General features: G+C 45.5%; 1 protein-coding gene across 7 annotated transcripts in view; it reads left to right on the top strand.

The window, feature by feature from the left end:
* MBOAT2 (membrane bound glycerophospholipid O-acyltransferase 2) overlaps positions 1-12817 on the top strand; it is a 133868-nt gene that overhangs the window by 15544 nt on the left and 105507 nt on the right. For 2 of the 7 annotated variants that reach the window (XM_079110963.1, XM_079110962.1), the window contains exon 1: positions 7122-7599. The exons of the other annotated variants lie outside the window; for them this stretch is intronic. The gene's annotated coding sequence lies outside the window, so the exon portion shown is untranslated. Of the gene's footprint in view, positions 1-7121; positions 7600-12817 lie in introns of those variants that run through there. 7 annotated transcript variants of the gene reach the window in all.

Raw genomic sequence — 12817 nt, forward strand, 5'->3', positions numbered from 1 at the left:
TGGGGCGCGCCCCCTGGACCTGCGCGAAGCACTCAAGGGCATGCTGCAGCTGGGCAGGCGGGGGGACTGCCACCTTCCCTTGTCCAGGCCTGGAGCCACTTTCTCCTCCCCTAGCCTGGCCCAGCGAGGTGGCTTCTGCACACCTTCTGTGCAGGTCCTGTTGACTGGAGGGCCCTCCTGCGGAGCTCGGGATGCAGAGACTAGGTTTTACCTGGAGATCCTGGCTCTGCGGGCACTTGGCAGATGTTTGCATCAGATCTAAGTTGATGATATTTTACATTTGGCAAAATGAGGTTGACTTCATTTTAAAGTCCCCAGACCATTTGGAATTCTGGCAGTTTTACAGACGATCATGCGGTTACTTAACAGCACTTGTATAATTTCACTGTTGTGCCCCAGACACTCAGGTGTTTATAAGCTTCTCTGGGCTCGTCTCTGATTCCAGCTTGTTAGAGTGGAGAGACGTAGACTTACCGTGACAAGGACTGCAGGTGGCACTTGTGGACTGGATGGTGCTGCAGCTGCCTTTTGCACCCTGGGGTTGGTGCTGTCTGCCTGAGTCCTAAACCACTCGTAGCTCAGTGCTGAGCTACACTCCTGTTTGGGCTTTTCTTTTAGCAAGCCCTACTTTTTCTTGATTTCCAACTGCTGTTTCTTGAGTCTGAAATAGTATGGAAAAACAAGAAATTAGGATGTTACTTGGGGAACTATATCATTGAGCGGTGAAGAGAGGCATTTATTGCAAATCCTAACACGTCGTTCCCTTCTGCAGAGCCCTCCAGGGAAACCGCTGTCCGGCACGATGTGGCCCTGGCTGCTTCTCTAGCTCATTTTCTGTGGTGGGTTTGTCTTCATCAACGCTGACCTCACAGCCCTCGAATATGCCAAGCAGGTTCCACCTCAGGACCTTTGTACTTGCTTGTTCCTGGCTCCCTCCTATAGCATAGCTCTTTCCTTTCAACATAGAGCCTCCTGTTATTTTGCTCTTGCTCTTTTATTTTTAAAACTACTGACCTGATCTTACGTTAGATATTCTGATAGTGTATATCCAACCATTTATTGTCTTCTCTCACCAAAAGTGATCTCCACGAGAGCAGGGGCTCTGCCTTCTGTTTTGTTTTCGCTGACGTGCCTGGTGCCTGGGACCGTGCTCCATCAGTATTTGTTTGTGGAGTTAATGAAGTGTAAACCTGATCATTACCTGGGTTTCCTTGCTTAAAGGAGTGTCATTGACCAGCCGGTGACTTGTTTTAGCTTTAACTTCCGTCTCCTGTTTGGAACTTCAGTCTGATATCAGTGAGTTATCACTGGAGCTCATTTTCTGCTGCAGGGAAGCGGTGGTTTCACATGGTGACAGAGGTGCTTGGAGCAGGTCACAGCCCCTCTGGGGCGTGGAGCCTCGGATCCCTGTATAACATGGGGATGATGTGGTGTTGGAGTTCTTGGGTTCTGGCCTTGATGAACTCTTGCTAGGTTGGAACGGGTTAGAGAGAGTTAGGAGTCAGATGGCAGATCAGTTGCCAGGCTCCCTCCGGCTGCTGGGCGGAGGATGTGACCTGGATGTGTCGCTGCCTAGGGATCTCTGCTCCTGAGTCGCTCAGCTCACCCGCCTGGGCAGCAGCGGAGCAGGCTTCTGCGCCTTCCTCGGGGGGTCCAGGGAGTGGGCGTGCTCCCTAAACAGGAGTGCTGGCAGTGGTGAGGAGTTGGTAGGAAAGGGCCGGCGTGCGCATGTGAGTGACTGTTGGTCACTGTGTTCCGTTGACACCTGTGTTATCACACCCGCTGTGTGTCATTTTACAGCTTACTCATTAGAACTCCGCCCTTGGGGGAAGAACTCATCATTGTCTCCTGACCCTCCAGCACTGCTGGACTGGCTGGCAGCGTCCACTTGTCAGTGGATAAAGAGTGTCTTGAGGACAATGGCATAATGGAAAGGAGGTGGATTTTGGAGTCGGAAAAAATAAATTTGCTTTAAATTCTTTCTAGACCAAGGAGAGGATAGGAAGAAATAAGTACCAAGAAAAGAAGTGGACTAATATGTCTGTACTTAAAGTTTTTAACAGTAGTGATTAAAATAGTTTCTGCTGAATCCAAGAACCAAGCTACACAAGACGAGCACCCTGAGTATTTCCTCTGATCTATACTGTGCTTCTTCTCTCTTCATTAATAGGCAGTGGTGTAGAAGTCAGGCTCCTGCTGAGTGATGGAGTATTTATAGATGTTAATATTGGAATGCATTTTCTAATTACAAAGTAATGACGAGGGGGGAGGAATCAATTTTGAATGAATGCGGTCGAGCTCTCTTTGGAGATGTCTGCGTATGAAGAGGAGTGAGTTCGGGAGTCCCACTCATGGCTGCTCAGCAGCCGTCGTGCTCCGTGCAGTTTGGTTCTCAGTCGTGTGAGAGGCCAGGCTGTAACTGATAGTGTCACCTGCCGGGCAGCTTCTGACCTCCGGGTGACCTTGCCAGCAGTGAACAGTACTAGACCACTTAAACCTTCTGATTCCAGAAAGAGCACTTGTATTTTGGAAAATACTAGCTTTTTTTCCCATCATTTTCCCCTAAAACTTTTAGATGAATTGCGTAGGTATCAGGGCTTAGAGTAGTGGACTAAGCATGGCCTTTGGGTTTGGCCTCAGCTTAGAATTTTGGCTCCCATGCTGTGTGACTGGAAAATGATTTGGTTTTCTGATCTTCAGTCTCCTTGGGTGTTTTTTTTTTTTTTTTTTTTTTTGGAGGGGGCATATGGAGGATTGAACTCAAACACTGAGCCTCCTCCCCACCCTATTTTGTAGGTTATTGGAGACAGGGTCTTGCCGAGTTGCTTAGCGCCTCGCCCTTGCTGAGGCTGGCTCTGAGCTCCCGGCCTCCTGCTTCCACTGTGCCTGGCTGTTTCCTGTTTTTTTTTTTTTTTTAAAGTCATCCGTGGACCTTTATTTTATTTACCTATATGTGGTGCTGAGAATCGAACCTAGTGCCCCACACGCGCTAGGCAAGCGCTCTGCCACTGAGCCACAACCCCAGCCCTGTTTCCTTGTTTTTAAAATGAAAATTTTCCTCCTATAAAAATAGTGTTTTCCCAGGGAAGCAAGAGTATTCTTGGATTAATGGAGGCTGTCGTATCTGCTTATAAGTGGCAGCCATTGCTTATAGTCCTTTTGGAACATGGGCAGACCACATGAGGCTATCTCCCATTGGCGAGTGCCTGCCCAGCACATGCTGGGTGCCCCTTGTCTCCTGACTGCGTCAGCCCTCAGACAACACTGTGCACCGTGTGCGATGGCAAGGGCCCCGGCTGCCGGGTGGGCAGCTGGTGAGTGGCAGGCCTGGGCGGGACCCAGATCAGGACTGTGCTGCCAGGCTCGGCCCCCAGGGTGTGCGTGTATGTTGATAGGTGCTTATTTTTGAAATGAGCAAAAATATAGATTGAAAAGAGTATTTTGTGCATTTCTGAGTTAGATGTTAAAAGATTCACTTGATTTTAGAATTACGTATTTGCTTTATAAATTACTGCTTCTAGAATGTAGAATGGAACTTTAAAAACTGATAATATAAACAGGTAAATTGAAATGTTATGATCTTTGTTTAGGCTGGGGAGTATAAGATTTTAATGGCCATTATTTCTCTTTTAGGAGGAAATTAATTTCCACAGATTTCGTTTTAGGCAAATAAACAGATTTTAAAACTTTTTCTATATAATTTTTCCATTCCTTAAACTTGGCATTTAAAATTATTCTTTATAAAACATTTTTATTACCTAATTGACAATACCCATCCATTGTAGAGATTGGGAAAATATTCTGCTAACTCAAATCTTGAATCCAAATCCTTAGGGATTCCCTCTGTACTCTGAGAACTGACTTTTCTGCCTCAGGTAATTCCCTTCAGGAGGCTTCCTCGTCCCCTTTGGACTGGGCGCTGCTCCTGCTGACTGCCGTTCTCCTCTGTGCTTGTTCTGACTGCAGCAACCAGTGCATTATTTCTTGAATCTTGTGCTATTCCTTCTGGGTGAGACTTCTGTTTTGCTGAAGCATGTATCTAAATAACTTCCTAAGAAATCAAACTTTCCAAGGCAGTTTCCGTTCAAGTGTTGGCGATATGGTCATGGGCCTCGGGTCGGCAGAGACTCCCCGTGTAACCTAGGGGTCTTGTCATGACATCACAGCCCGTGGTGCTGCTGGTAAGCGTGATGCTGGCCTAGTTCCTGTGGCTTTGTGGTTGATCTGATTGTTCTTGAAGATCCCTAAGATCTTCTCTTTATCTTTGATGTTCTTTGCTCCGTGTTTTCGGGTCTCTGTGGTGCTTGGGCAGTTCTTGCAGTGCAAAGGCTCATGCTCGTTAGCTCTAGGAAATGGGCTGCAATTCTTTCTTTGATATTTTCTTCCTTTGTTGTTTTTTTTCTGGGACTCTTCATTTGTTAGACGTTGGACCTTTTGGATAAATTCTGTCATTACATATTCTGTCTTGTTACCCATGAGTTTGGGAGACTTCCTCCCACCATTAGCCATTTGACAGGTGGTGACTGAGCCTTTAGAGAATTCTAGGCCCTGACTGATGCCAAGACCTTGCCCCAAATGCAGACCTAAGAGCAAAAGAAATATTATTATCTTCTTAAGCCACCATGCTTAAGAGTTATGTTTATGTAATTTCAGGGAGATTAAACCCACAGGTGCTTAACCACTGAGCCATATTCCCAACCCTTTTTATTTTTTCCTTTGAAGCAGGGTCTTGCTAAGTTGCTTAGGGCCTTGCTAAGTTGCTGAGGCTGACTTAGAACTTTTGATCCTCCTGCCTCAGCCTCCTGAGCCACTGGGGTTTGTGTCATTGTGCCTGACTTGTCATCAGTTTTTGTTTAGGCAATCATATGTTTAAGAAATGTTGAAGTTTAATTTATATATGGTGCGGTGCACAGAGCTTCAGTGTGCAGTTTGAACAGTTCTCACAGATGCAGACACTGTGTAACCCATGTCCTCTGCAACCCTGAGAAAGCAGCGTGGTAGACCAGGGAGAGGATGGTGCTGTGCTGGACGACAGGTTCAAAGAGGTTGGCAGGATCACTTTTTATATATATGTTTGGGTGTCGATGGACCTTTATTTTATTCATTTATTTATATGTGGTGCTGAGGATCAAACCCAGTGCCCTCACACATGCCAGGCAAGTGCTCTACCACTGAGCCACAAGCCTAGCCCCCAGGATCACTTATATTTGGGTATAATCTGAATATGACAGGAAACCGTTGTATTTTTAAAAAATAAACCCTTTATGTTAGAATAGTTTAAATTCACACAAAGTTGTGAAGACAGTACAGAGAATTCCCATGAACCACTGTCTGATTCAATCCTGTTGTTACTATGTTACAGCAGTGTGGTCATTTGCCACAACTGCAGAACCAGTATTGGACATCATTAACCAAACTGTATACTTTGTTTAGATTTCTTTATTCTTTTGTGGGTGGGGGCTGCTGGGATTGAACATTGAACCCAGGGCCTTGTGCTGGCTAGACAAGTGCTCTACCACTGAAGTACGTTCAGGGCTGCTTTTCTGAAAATGTTATTCTGAGCGGATTTTGCCAGGTTGCCTAGACTGACTGTGAACTTGGGCTCCTCCTACCTGGTGCTCCTGAGCAGCTGGGATCACAGGTGTGTACCACTCACTGGCTGGGCAGCACATTGGGGTCAGGGCTTCAGCAGAGGAGCTTTGGCCTGTAACCAGATCCTTTTTGTGTTCCAGGATCCTGTGCAGTTGCCACTTGTATTGAGTCCGTGTGTCTCCTTGGGTGCCTCTGGGCTGTGACAGTTCCTCGGGTTTTCTTTACAATAGGTTTGAGGGATTTTGTAGAGTGTCTCTCACGTTGGGTTTGTCTGTTTGGTTTGGGGGAGACTGCAGAGATGTCCATCCACCCTTGGGAGGGTATGAACTTGCAGTGTGCTGGTCGCAGCCAGTGTTGGCTTGGGCCACTAGCTGAGGCAGTGTCTGTCAAGTCTCTCCTGTGAAGTCTCTCTTTCAGTCCCCACTTCCCACATTGCCCACATTGGACGAGACCTTGCTGAGCAGCCCAGGCGAAGGTCAAGCTCGCCTGATGGACTTGTCAGGGTCTCGATGGAGTGTGGCGGGCTGGAGGCCATCACGGACTGCAGTGGGAGTGTGCTGTAGCTTGGGTGGGCGAGGTGGGACAGTGCGTGTGTGAGAGGTGGCCTTCCTCGGGCTGTGCTTGACAGTGGAGCTGGCGGATGAGAAGAGCAGCATCAAGGGTCGTGACTTCCCCTAGGGTTCGGCCTGAGCATCCAGGCAGTGGAAGAGGATTGGAGGGGTAGGTGTGGAAGCTCCCTGTGCTGTGGCGAGTTCCAGGCATGTCTTAGACTTTGAAGTAGAAGTATTGTGTAGGCCATTGCACGCCGAGCCTGAGGTCAGGGAGTGTGGCAGGCTCAGGACTCATGGGGGTTACACATTGTCTTTAAATAATTTCATTGTGCTTTGAAGCTAAAAATTTGGTTTGATAAAGTGCCTATGATAATTTGATCAGAATGATGAGAAAAACCAACATCAAAAAATGTAAATAAAAATAAATGATAAGAAAAACATATCGGTAATCTTTTCATCGGCATGGGAGGCCTCTTTGTATGGTTTTGAGTCCCAGCTAATATAGCCAGTTGAACAACGGAAAATTTAGAGTTTGATTTAGATGTTTCAAAACGACTGGGAAAGAGGAAGCTTGTGTCTCCCCCAGGTCTCCGCGCGTGTGTGGTAGCCTCGCAGTCCGCTGCAGCCCGCGGGTCACTCTCCCAGAGGGAGACCAGGCAGCGCTGGGTTTCCCTGGACAGGCTGCGGCCATGTGGCTCTCGCTTTCCTGCTTTCCCAGCGCTCACAGGAAGCCAGCCTTTGCTCTGACCGCTGGGGAGGGCTGGCTTTCTCTCTTGATGCCTCTCATTTTGAGGTTGAAGATTATTTGGCTCCATGATAGGACTTTAAAATATCTGGCAGTTATGGAAAATGATATTATATTTGACCATAACCACTGAGAACTTAAATTTTTAAGTTGCTGTGCAGAAACAGACCTATTATTTTTAGAAAGTAGAATTCTAAGTTAATAGTATTAGAGGAATCTGGGTCTTTCCTTTTCTTCCCTCCCTCAAAGCTCATTATTTTAGAGCTTTTTGTACTGTCACATCCTCCCTGTTCTGGGGAGTTGATATTTAAAAAAAATTTTTTTTTAGTTGTCAGTGGGCTTTATTTTATTTATTTATTTATATGTGGTGCTAAGGATCGAACCCAGGGCCTCACACACACTAGGCAAGTGCTCTACCACTGAGCCACAAGCCCAGCCCCTGGGGAGTTAAGGATCAGTTTTGCAGGAGAAAAGCTGCAAGCAACGTTTACTTAGAGGGTGTGAAAACCGCCGGTCCTCGCCCCTTAGGAACACCTCTTCCGACTCTGTGCCTCTCTAGACCTCATTCCAGGAAGGAGCAGCTTGGAGGTGGTGTGCACATCATTTCCTTGCTTTTCTTCACAGTGTTGATGGCAGATGTGCTTGTGTGTGTGGTGAAAAACACAGCAGAGCTTCTCACTGTCACCATAATCTGCAGATGGTCCAGTAGTGGTAAGTGCAGCACGCAATTGTGCGAAAGATTTCCAGAACTTCTGCTTTTGCAAAACTGAACCTGCGTATTCATTGAACAGCTCTCCACTTCTTCCACCCAGCCCTGGGAACCACTGTTGTGCTTGCTGCTTTTATGGATTTGACCATTCTAGATACTGCATTTGAGGGGAAACCTGCAGTGTTGGTCTTTTTGTGACTGATTTATTTCAGTAGCATGATGTCTTCAGGGTTTATCATACGTATCATGTTGTCATATGTACCTGAATTTTCTTCTTTTTAGAGGCTGAATAATATTGCATAGCAAGAAGGTCTTATTCTAGTGTGATTGAATTGATAACATTTTATTTGATTTGTAATTTTTTGTACCTAATGTAGGAACATTTTCTTTGTGTGGAGATCATAAAAATATCCTCTTGTATTGTCTGTTTTGATTTTGGTACCAGGGATTGAACCCACAGGCGTTGACCACTGAGCAACATTCCCAGTCCTTTTTAATTTTTATTTTGAGACAGGGTTTTGCTGAGCTGCTTAGGGCCTCGCTAAATTGCTGAGTCTGGCTTTGAACTTGGAATCTTCCTGCTTCAGCTTCCTGAGTTGCTGGGATTACAGGTGTGCCACTGTGCCTGGCTTGTATTGTCTTTTTAAAAAATAATTTTCCTAATTTTAAAATAATGTTATATTTACAGAAAAGTTACAAGTATAATTTAGAGAAAGTTATTTTTCCCTGAGCTGTTTGAGAATAAGTTGCCGACTCGATGCCACATCACTTCTGAATATTTTTATAGCATTTCCCATAAACAGTGGCATTCTTTATAATCCCTCGATGACCATCAAAAATTAGGAAGTATATACATTTTTTCCCTCAGATCTTTAGACCCCTTTTCAGATTATCATTCATTCATCCCACCAGGTCCTTTTTAGTAACAGGATCCATTTCAGCTTTACAGTTTGCATTTATTTCTCAAATCTTTTTAATCCTTTAGGTCTGGAGTGGTCCCTTTATTGATTGGAAAGTATCTTTTCCTTTTTTGGAGGGAGAGATTGTATAAAATCGGTTTTAATTGTTTTCTAAATATTTGGTAGAATTTTCCAGTAAAAACTTCTGGGCCTGGAAATTATTTTTCAGGAGATTTTAAATTATAAATTTATTAGTAATTTTCAACAGCTAAAGGGAAATTCAGATTCATGTGAATTATAGCAGTTTGTGCTTTTTATGAAGTTGGTGATTTTACCTAAGGAATTCCTATTTCTGGCATAAATGCTCTAGGGAGGTAATGGGGACCAGGGACTGTGACAGTGCTTGTGAACTTCGTGGAAGAGGGGTGCTGAGGCGAACGCGCACACACACACACACACACACACACACACACACACTCTCTCTCTCTCTCTCTCTCTCTCTCTCCATCTTGATCTTAATAAGAGAGATCATTTTATGAAATACTTTTATGGGTGTGTGTATGTGTGTGTGTGTGTGTGTGTGTGTTGTGATAGAGGATTGAGGCCAGGACCTTGTGCACTGAGCTACAGTACCCAGCCCTTTTAAAAAAATCTGTTTTGAATAGGGTCTTGCTAAGTTTCCCAGGCTGGCCTTGAACTTGCTTGCCTCCTGCCTTCATCTCCCAAGTAGCTGGAATTACAGGTGTGTGTCACCACTTCCCTGAAGGCTGTGATCATTATTTGTTATGCACAGTGTACTTTTAACAGCTTTATCAAGATATGATTTGCTCTAGGCATGGTGGTGCTTGCCTGTAATCCCTGCGACTGAAGAGGCTGAGGTAGGAGGATTGTAAATTCAAGGCCAGTCAGCCTCAGCAATTTAGGAAGGCCCTAAGCAACTTAGTAAGACTCAGTCTCAAAATAAAAAGGGGTAGGGATGTGACTCAGTGGTGAAGAGCCCCTGGGTTCAATCCCTGGTACCAAAAAAAACCCCAGCCCCGCCCCCCAAATGGGGAAATAAAAAAAAGAAAGGTATACAATTTAGTGGTTTTGATTAAACTCACAGAATTGTGCAGCCGTCACCACTGATGAATCTGGCCACTTTGATCCTGACAAGAAAGGCCACCGCTAAGGCGCTTTCCATCAACAGAGCTGCCTGTTTTAGACAGGTTGGAGCAGGCCTTGGTGCAGTGTGTTGGGGGTTCTCCACGTCTTGGCATGCATCAGGATGCATTTCTTATTATTGCCAAGTAATAATCCAGTGTGGATGCACCTCGTTTACCTATTTATCCCTCAGTGGACATTCATCTTATTTCCACTTTGGGGCTTTTATGAATAATGCTGCTGATAACATTTGTGTAGAAGTTTTTTGTGTGGAGTCAAGTTTCAGGTGTCCTTTGTACATCTGGGGGTGGAGTCTCTGGGTTAAGTAGCAGCCTCGTGATTGATATTCTGAGGCACTGTTTTCCCAAGTGGCCCGTTCTTTCTTTCCCACCAGCAGTATAAAGATCCCAATTTCTCCACATTCTTTCAACACTTACTATTACGTGCCTTTTGGGTTATAGGCCTCATGGTGGGGGGAAGTGGTATAATGCATAATATTTTACGGTTTTTTAAAAAGTAATTGCCTGTTGAATTATCTTCTTGTCTTGTATCAGGCCTCTCTCAAGAGGGGCCCACCCTGCTTTACTTCCATCTAGCTGGCCGGGCAGGCAGGCGTGTTGGTCAGAGGATCCGGAAGCACGTTGGTTGAGGGGATGTGCTTACTGTCTTATTAAGAAACTGAGGATGAAGAGTCTGAAGGCTGCAGCCTGAGGAGTGTAGGTGGCCTTCTGTCTGGGCTCTCCTGCTGTTAGGAGTCCCCTGGGCTGGGTGTCACCATGCCGGTGGCACCGGGGGTGGGTCTGCGCTGATCCTTGCTATGTATTTTGAATTCAGACACTTGCTTAGTTCAGTTTTGGACTAGAGCAAAAAGAGATGACGTATGTCATTGGCAGCACCCCCACGTCTGGAAACATGCGTTGACGTCCTGAGGTGAGATGTGAGCTTGCCAGTGTCTAACAGCACATATCCATGTCAGGGAGCGGGTGCCGGGGATGAGGAAACCAGACCAGAATCATCAGAAGTCCCAGCCTCTTGAAGGCTGCAGTCCAGTGATGGTGTTAATGACTTGTCGTCAGATCATTTAGCAAGTGCAGCATCAAGAGGCAAAAGAACCAGTTTTAACTTTTTGGTGATAGTGTCTGAAAACTTTAAAATTGAAAAAAAGTGAGAAATTAAAGATGATTGCATCAGTCCCCTGGGTTCTGGTGTTTAACGCATCGGCCAAGTGTTCTGGAGTCAAGATGTCTCACATCCACGCTGGGCGTTAGGAGCTACTGCTTTCATATCAATAGATCCCTGTGAAAAGGGCCAAACCAGGGCACCTGTAAGTTGCCTTAGCATTGAACTGAGATCTGGTGACAGCGAGGCAGCCCTGGAGCAGAGTGAGTCCTTCAGTTCTTCAGGAGCACCATTTGAAGCCTGCAAAGTTAATAGGAGAGTTGGACTTGATCTTTTTCTTTTTCTAATAGGTCGGGCGCTTTTTACACAGTAGCAGCTAGGTGCCTGGAGGTGAATGCTCATGGTAAATTGGGAAGAGAGCATTGTTTTTACTTAGGCTGATGAGTCTGATAGTCATAGCATGAATGAACGAATAAGTAAATGGTATTTGCAAATATAATAAATGAGCCAAGAGGTTTATAAGATAATTTTAGATAGTAGGAAGAGCTATGAAGTCAGCAGAACAGGGTCTGTGGTCAGAAGCAGATGGGGTGAGGCTTTGGAGTTCACGGTCTGGAGACTATGGAGGGGCCCTGGGCAGAGGTGGCGTTCCCTGCTGCAGTTTGGCGAGGGCTATCTTGAGTGATGGCAAGTTTGGTGTGTTGTGTAGTTGAGGACACAGTGCCAGGGGAGACTGGAGGCCAGGGAGGTGGAGGACGCCCTGGTTCTGTAGGGCAGAGGGGTGAGGAGTTCACTTTTGTTACATGGGCAGCCAGCTTAGTTAAGTAGACCATTTTAAAGCTGGGGATTGATGGTTGCTTTTACTGGGTTCCAGAGGATAGTCTCTGAGAGAAACTGGAGAAAGTGATGGGAATTTTTACTAAAATGCTTCTAGTCTTTCAACCATGAAAATGATGGATGGGAAGAAATACATTTTAAGTATTGCTCATCTGTGTTCATTCCAGAATTGCCTGTCCAGAAAGCAGGATATGTGCCGGACATGAAACACCCTTCCCCAAACACAAGTGCCACTATAAGGTTTTCAGTTGAACTCAAGCGGTGATCAGTACAAAATTAAAAAAAAAAAAAAAAATCAAAACATCTTTGTAGGTTTACGTGGCACACAGTCGACTGCAGGTATTGAAAGTGAAGACTGATGTTTGACTTAGGCATTCACCACCGCAATAATGACAGTGATCATATCTGTCACCCCAAGGCTTCCTGGTTCGTTATTGGTATCTTGCTACAGACTCCCCTTCCCTCCCTCATCCCCTGGCAGCCACTGATAGGCTTTTCCCTGGGGGATGTTCTAGAAATTCATGTGGATCTGTATTTTGACTTCTTTGCTCAGTGTCAGAATTCTGGAGCTCACGGTGCCGTTGGGTGTCAGTAGCTCACTCCTGGGGACTGCTGAGTGGCAGCTACTGTGTGGACATAGCAGATGTGCTTTTCCAGTCTCCATGGCCTCAGGCAGCTTTTCCCTTCAGCTTGCCTTCTGATTGGCTGGTGTTACTTGTGACCATCCAGGAGACAGACATTCAAACCGCACGGCGGCTCTCCTGCACCTAACTCTTCTGATAGAGGGCCTGCCTGTTCTTGTATCATCCCATCCTCCAGCAGGGCTGGGCTGCTCGGTCATTGATTTGCCAGAGCACATTTGACCTTGCGAGTGGGAAGCAGATCCATCCTTCCATCCTTCCTTGTGTCTGTGTTCTGTGTGATTTTTTTTTTTTTTTTTGGATATGTGTGTGTATTGAGCTTTATTTGTTTTGTTGGATTGCATTTATTTTCAGAAAATTACCTTTACTTGAGCTCCATAATAGTATAGCAGTGTGAGTGCAATTAATCTAGTACCTTTTAACTTCACAGGGGAGTAGAAATAAATTCCTTCTCAGTTCACAGGTATTTTATATAGTTGGTTGGGACTGAGATGAAAATGAGATAAGCCCTCATTAACCTGGTAGGTAGAAGACACTTCCTTTCATCTGTGGTATTTGATTAAATCACATGCTTCCTGCTT

The sequence above is a fragment of the Sciurus vulgaris genome (genome assembly GCF_902686455.1).
Source record: "Sciurus vulgaris genome assembly, chromosome: 14".
Lineage (NCBI taxonomy): Eukaryota > Metazoa > Chordata > Mammalia > Rodentia > Sciuridae > Sciurus > Sciurus vulgaris.